At 34.9% G+C, this 7,743-nt stretch overlaps 1 pseudogene; it reads right to left on the minus strand.

The window, feature by feature from the left end:
- Positions 1-1,266: 1,266 nt before the first annotated feature.
- Positions 1,267-7,497, minus strand: LOC109192514 (annotated as a pseudogene).
- Between the last annotated feature and the right edge of the window lie 246 nt (positions 7,498-7,743).

Here is a 7,743-nt window from a genome sequence, read left to right on the forward strand (position 1 = left end):
ATTCTTCCCCAAGAAACTTTCCTAAAGCACGAGCGGAGTAATAACCGAAAAGTAAGTATATGTAAAATCTAACTTTGGGCATTAATTCATATCTAAAAGGCTCTAAATTTATTCCTAAAGAACATGCTTTAGTACTAACCTCTATTTAGGGTTTAGGCTCTAAATTTATTCCTAAAGAACATGCTTTAGTACTAACCTCTATTTAGGGTTTAGGCTCTAAATTTATTTAGGATTTCGAGGTTAGGGATTACGATTTAGTGTTATGTTTAGGGTTTAGGGTTAAGTTTAGGGGTTATGGTTTAAGGTTAAGTTTAGGGGTTATAGTTTAAGGTTAAGTTTAGGGGTTATGGTTTTTTTTTTAAACGCTAACTTTATTATTAATAATAATAAAGAAGGGCAAGAAGCTCATACAAAGTCTGAAGGTCGAGGCCACACATAGCCCAAACCAACTAAGCCAACAAAGTAAAAGAAAAGAAAATAATTACATCAAAAAAAGCTAAAAAAAACTAAAGCCTAACCATATAGGCAAACTAGCATAAGCTACATATACTAAGGCCTAACACTTAGGCTCAAAACTGAAAAAAAAGTGAAATCAATGAAATCATAAATGACATAGAACCAGCGACAACCACTATATAGTTTAGGGGTTAGGGTTTAAGGTTCAGGGTTTAGGGTCAACACATGGCCTTACAACCCTTAGACTTCATGCTATACAATCCTTTAAAATTGACAATACATAACCAAAGCTACTTCAAAATTTCCAAAGCCTCGGCCAAACTCAAACTCTCATCTTACAAGGCATCACTCAACACACATACATGGTTGGTTCGGGTTTACAGTTTAGTGTTGGGTTTAAGGTAATGGTCACACTATCGGCACGATGGGACCAAAAAACATGGCTTAGGAGGCAAGAATAATAAGACTGGGAATTGTCACACTACCAGTAATGTCCTCACCGAGGAGGTCATTTTCACCAAGGATTTGAATTAGGTCTGCAACCGAGACTAAATTGTCAAAGCCACAGAAAATTCAATTGCCAAACAACATTTATATAATTCAAACCATTCAACACAAAATTAATAGAATTGTCCAAAACTAATACAAAACAATAAACTTAATCCAACACTAATTTAGGGGGGCATGCAACATGGCATATAGTTCAATTAATAAACATTTAAGTTTAATATAAATTTTAATTATTCATTCTAAACAATTATTTTAAAAGAAAATCGATCATAAAAGTTATTTTAATAATAGTATGGGTAGAAAATGCTAATAGACACAGCATCACAAGTCCAAAATCCTTGCTAAAAATACTTTAATTAGAAAGAAAAAAATTACCTCTTTGTGAACCTGGCTCGAGGCATTATCCTCCGTTCTAGGAATTTCATCAGAGTATTATTTGCATCTAAAGAATCACCGGTCTCTTGAACCTCTCCCTTAGCCTTGCACTTTGTTTAAGTAAAAAATAACAAATAAATAAATACATCAAGAAATAAATAAATAAATAAGAGAATAAGAATAAAAAAAAATCAAAAATCAAAAATAATTAAAAGGAACGTACAATTGCTGAAAAATGGACTACTAACTTGAACAAGGCAACAAATTAATGCTTATATACAGAATTTTGATGCCCAAAAGGGAAGGAAACTCACTCAAGAATATATTCAGATTCATGCTTAAAGTTTTTCAACCCTGCTTCAAACACATTACGTGCCACCTACATGAATACACAAAAATTATAAAATACACGAATTATAAAATTATAAAATACACCAAAAAGAAAAGATAGGAGATGAAAGGGTAATATTAGAGGTTTTATCACAAAACTTTAATCTAAATTAATTTTAAGTAAGCTGCAGCAATGTCAAACATGAATTTACTGGTTTTGAGACACTCCCAAAACATAAAAACAACCAAAAAAAGTTCCAGACCTCATTTAAAACTTCGCATCCTTGTTAAGACAGAATTCCATGATTGCCTGAGCTACACAAAATGATAAGTACAATTTGGAGATTTGCGTGCATCAAGAAAGTACTTGCGAGCTGCTTCAATTCCTTCTGTCCTCCTTAAGAACCAAATAAACTGCAATACTAGAAACAGTGTGTAGTCAACGAAGAAGAACCTAGAAGAAGTAAGCTAAGAAGTGTGCGGTAAAGAAAACAAATAACTTAGAAAATTTCACTATAAGAATTTAATTTACGAAGACTATAGGAGTCTTTACTTCTCACCACCCACATCTGCTTCACCAGATCTTTGCTAGGTGTGAAAACCCCTGTTATTTTTTACCCCATTATCATATATGTTTCTGTTAAGGATTCAATAACTCCATAAATACATAATCTACAAAGGCATACCAGCAACAGATTGCCCAAGAGCAGTAAATAGAGGCACCAGTGAGTGTAGCCAGATCAACTATCTGCATGGTTAAACACTTAAACACGTTATTAACAGTTATGCTGCAATCTGCCATATACATATAGAGAATATAATGGTGGATTTAAGAGCATTATCTCAGCACTAGAAAGATATAGAAATCATGAGTTCTGAAATATATGATGTATGGTATGACTAATGGTTGCAGATAGATATCTTTTCTACTCCCAGTTTGCAGGCATATACTAAAGCATCTGCAAGTACAAGCCCCCCTTCAGCATTAGTGTCTGTAACCTAACAAAAGAATGGATCGATAACACCCAACACGACGATATAATCAGATCAAGATACAAAACAACAGTGCTGCATAAGTTACCTCAATTCTCTTCCCATTTGGAGCTGTGACAATGTCTCCAGGCCTCATGCCTGTCCCGCTAATCATATTTTTCGCACACTGGAACAATGAAATGTACCTGCCATATCACAATAGTTTCACAATAAGACTTACTTCCACTCCAACAGGTTTTATTTGGCAGATAGCTTTTGTATAGTTATGCAATTCTGGATGTATAGTTATGAAGTTATGGATGTGTAGTTATGCAATTTTGGATGTATAGTTATGAAGTTATGGATTTTTTTTTTAAGTCGACGTCAAAACGACGTCGTTTTTGCATCCGTGTGCACCATGCATGGTGCACACGGATGCACAGCATAACGCTCCATTTATGGGGGCATTCAACATGGCATATAGTCCAATTAATAAACATTTAAGTTTAATATAAATTTTAATTATTCATTCTAAACAATTATTTTAAAAGAAAATCATAAAACTTATTTTAATAATAGTATGGGTAGAAATGCTAATAGACAGCAGCACAAGTCCAAAATCCTTGCTTAAATACTTTAATTAGAATGAAAAAAATTACCTCTTTGTGAACCTGGCTCGAGGCATTATCCTCAGTTCTAGGAATTTCATCAGAGTATTATTTGCATCTAAAGAATCACCGGTCTCTTGAACCTCTCACTTAGCCTTGCACTTTGTTTAAGTAAAAAATAACAAATAAATAAATACATCAAGAAATAAATAAATAAATAAATAAGAGAATAAGAATAAAAAAATCAAAAATAATTAAAAGGAACAATTGCTGAAAAATGGACTACTAACTTGAACAAGGCAACAGATTTGATGCTTATATAACTCACTCAAGAATGTATTCAGGTTCATGCATAAAGTTTTTCAACCCTGCTTCAAACACATTACGTGCCACCTACATGAATACACAAAAATTATAAAATACACGAATTATAAAATTATAAAATACACCAAAAAGAAAAGATCGGAGATGAAAGTGTAATATTAGAGGTTTTATCACAAAACTTTAATCTAAATTAATTTTAAGTAAGCTGCAGCAATGTCAAACATGAATTTACTGGCTGGTTTTGAGACACTTCCAAAACATAAAAACAACCAAAAAAAGTTCCAAACCTCATTTAAAACTTAGCATCCTTGTTAAGACAGAATTCCATGATTGCCTGAGCTACACAAAATGATAAGTACAATTTCGAGATTTGCGTGCATCAAGAAAGTACTTGCGAGCTGCTTCAACTCCTTCTGTCCTCCTTAAGAACCAAATAAACTGCAATACTAGAAACATTTTGCATTGGCATAAGACAACAGCCTAAAAAAAGTACCAGCAGAAATAAGAAATAAATTAACAAATTAGAGATCCAAATATTCAATGAAAAGTAAATAATGGCCAATGAAACCAGAAACTAAAAAATTCCAGAGTCTGGGGGTGATCAAACATGAACCAATTAGTATAGTGTTGTAGTTCAACTCAAAACTTTCGAATGCAAAATATTCACTTCAAACGACACAACTTGAGATGGATCAGAATTGAAGGCCCTCTATCTAATCCTATGCTTAACACTGTCATCCCAGGATGACTATGAAGAGGAATGACAGAGGAAGGAGGCATGCAGAATATTCAACTAACACACTTTCAGTTACAGATAACTCGATAAAAACCCAGTAAAAAAAGATTTGAAACACTTACAGAAAAACTATCACACTCATGTAAATGCAGGTACTTGATAGTTGGCATTGACCGAAGATTTTCATTACGCAGACGCACAGTACCAGTCCAACTTTATCAACTATATTAAATACTTCACAAATAAATTCTCAACCATAATTAATACACAACCTAACCATAATATAAATAAAAAATATATTACCCTTACTTTAGGAGTCTTCCAAGGGCATCCTCCAAAGCTTCTCACCACCCACATTTGCTTCTTCAAGCACCTCCTTCACCAGATCTTCGCTAGGCGTGAAAACCCCTGTTATTTTTTCCCCCATTATCATATATGTTTCTGTTAAGGATTCAATAACTCCATAAATACATAATCTACAAAGGCATACCAGCAACAGATTGCCCAAGAGTAGCCATATCAACTATCTGCATGGTACTTAAAGGTGTTATTAACAGTTATGCTGCAATCTGCCATATACATATAGAGAATATAATGGTGGATTTAAGAGCATTATCTCAGCACTAGAAAGATATAGAAATATACATGTATGGTATGAATAATGGTTGCAGATAGATACCTTTTCTACTCCCAGTTTGCAGGCATATACTAAAGCATCTGCAAGTACAAGCCCCCCTTCAGCATCAGTGTCTGTAACCTATCAAAAGAATGGATCGATAACACCCAACACGACGATATAATCAGATCAAGATAGACAACAACAGTGCTGCATAAGTTACCTCAATTCTCTTCCCATTTGGAGCTGTGACAATGTCTCCAGGCCTCATGCCTGTCCCGCTAATCATATTTTGGCACGCTGAAACAATGAAATGTACCTGCCATATCACAATAGTTTCAGGATATGAGGCAGAGGCAATCCATATGTGCAATTTTAGTGAATCAAAACAAAGATATCCACACACAATAAGACTTCCACTCCAACAGGTTTTATTTGGCTGATAGCTTTTGCTGCACCAAAGACTACTGCAGCACCTGCCATGTCTTTCTTCATTGATCTCGATCGAGGAATTTGCTCCATCAAAGGAATTTATTCAAGAACTAATAACATAGCAAGAAACAGAAATGTAGTTACTTTACTAAGATTTAAGATCCATCATTCTTCACAAGCTTTAAGTGCAAAGTTACCTCTTCTTTTTGGATTGCATTGTTAGTGAGGCAAAACCAAAGCACTTAAATCATCGATTACCTGTCAAAAGTAATTCCCTTTCCAAGTAAAGCTAGCTTGGTTTTGACCGATCCACTCAAAGGCTTATAGCACAAATGAATGAAATGAGGAGGATTTGCAGAAGCTGCAGCAACACCTAAGAAACATCGCATTTTCAATTCTTTGCACTGCTCAACATCCAAGATTGTTGCAGTAAGACTATCACTGTACAAATAAGCAATCTTTTTGGCCTCTTCGGTAAGTACCCCTACAGCATAAGAAATTAAGAATCCACATATACAGATGAGAAAAATTCACTAGAAAACGAAAACTAAAACTAAAAGATCAGAAAACCAAGAAAAGATGAGCAATATATAAAGTTATGGTCCTGAAACTACTAACCAGGGGTTAGTACATTGGCAGGTGCATTTACAAGCTCTTTCCCAAATATCACACCAGAGCTAACAACTTCTGCATATTTCAGTTTCTTTTCAATCTCAGGTCCAATTCCAAGGCCAAGGATCTCAACAGACTTGAGAGTGAGAGTCTTTGGCTCTGACTTAATCCTGTTATCTTCAAAAGTCCCCGACACAATTCCTATGACAATTCAAGATATTGTACCTAGTTTGATGTCTCAATTCAGAATGATATATATGACAATAAAGTTTGAGAGTCTTTGGCTCTGACTTGAGAGTGAGAGTCTTTGGCTCTGACTTAATCCTGTTATCTTCAAAAGTCCCCGACACAATTCCTATGACAATTCAAGATATTGTACCTAGTTTGATGTCTCAATTCAGAATGATATATATGACAATAAAGTTTAAGCTACTTGGGAAAACAGGTACCGGTTGCCATTGCAGAGGCAGCACTGAGCTTTGATTCCACCGAGAGGACTTCAGCCGAAGCAAGCGCAATAGCAACACTACTTGCCTGAGCAGATTTAGTAGCTGCAGCAATAGTCTCACCGAGAGTACGGTAAGCAAGGTTGAAAAATATTTGATACTCTAAAGATAAATAAAATAATAGCATTACCAGAAATTGCTGCCGGGTGTTTCCAACCACAAGATACCTGTCAAAAATGAATCATGTGAGACCTATAGTCACACAAAACATTTACAATTTTACAGATATATATTTCTTTGGTTACATGACAGGATGGCCATACCTAAGTATGTGATTAAGATTCATCTAGATTCTCCCTTGGATTTTAAAACTAAGTTCATGCACAAATACACCTCAGTTGATTTACATTCATTCTCCCATCTTCCTGGGAAGACAAGAAAGAACACACCCAGTAAAGCAATTTTTTTCCCAAAATACTGTAAATCCAGATGAGATGGGATTCATTATTGAATTATTCCAACTCGGTTTTATATACCCAGTGTGTAATTTTACCACAATTTCAAAAATAAAAAAGATTTTTTGCTTTTGGAATTATTTGTTTAAGAAAAAAATTTAATAAAACATTGCAAAAGAAAATTGAAAATGACAGAAAACTTACCCAAGAAAACCAAGAAACCATTTCAGAAAACCAATTCAACTTCATTCCATCACCAATTCACCATCCGGTACAGTCACCATTGCAGAAAACCAAGAAACCAGGAAAAAAATAAATTAAAATTAAATAAAAACGTTAGTGATTTTTTTCATCTATACTTCAACTAATTTCTTCCAGGAAAAGATCGAAATTCTTAAAAATAAAATAAAAACAGAAAGATGATGAAGAACTAACCTTGTCTTCCTTTCTTACTCTGTGCTTCATATTGGCCAGTCCACCGGTGCCTGAAACCGGCCGGCCCTCAAAACATTACAACAATAAAAATGTGTGCGGAAGAAAAAAAATAAATTAAAAAATATGTAGATAAAAACTGGCAAGACGGACCACCGAGTAGGTCGGCGACGGAGAGAGCTCCGCCGCCGGAAATCGCCGAAGGCGATAAAGAAGAACGGGAGAGTGTCTCCATCTGAGCGTAGATCTGATGAAAAGATATAATATATTGGATTTACAGAAGTTAATAAACCCAGTATTATACCTCTCTTCCATCTGAGCATAGATCTGATGGCCGGATCTTACAGAAGCTAATAAACCAGCGGTGAAGAGAGGAGAGGACATCCGTCTGAGATCTCTGATTCACGAGGCGGAAAAGAAGAGAGGAGCGGAGAGAAGC

This window comes from Ipomoea nil, unplaced genomic scaffold, assembly GCF_001879475.1.
Source record: "Ipomoea nil cultivar Tokyo-kokei standard unplaced genomic scaffold, Asagao_1.1 scaffold0211, whole genome shotgun sequence".
NCBI lineage: Eukaryota > Viridiplantae > Streptophyta > Magnoliopsida > Solanales > Convolvulaceae > Ipomoea > Ipomoea nil.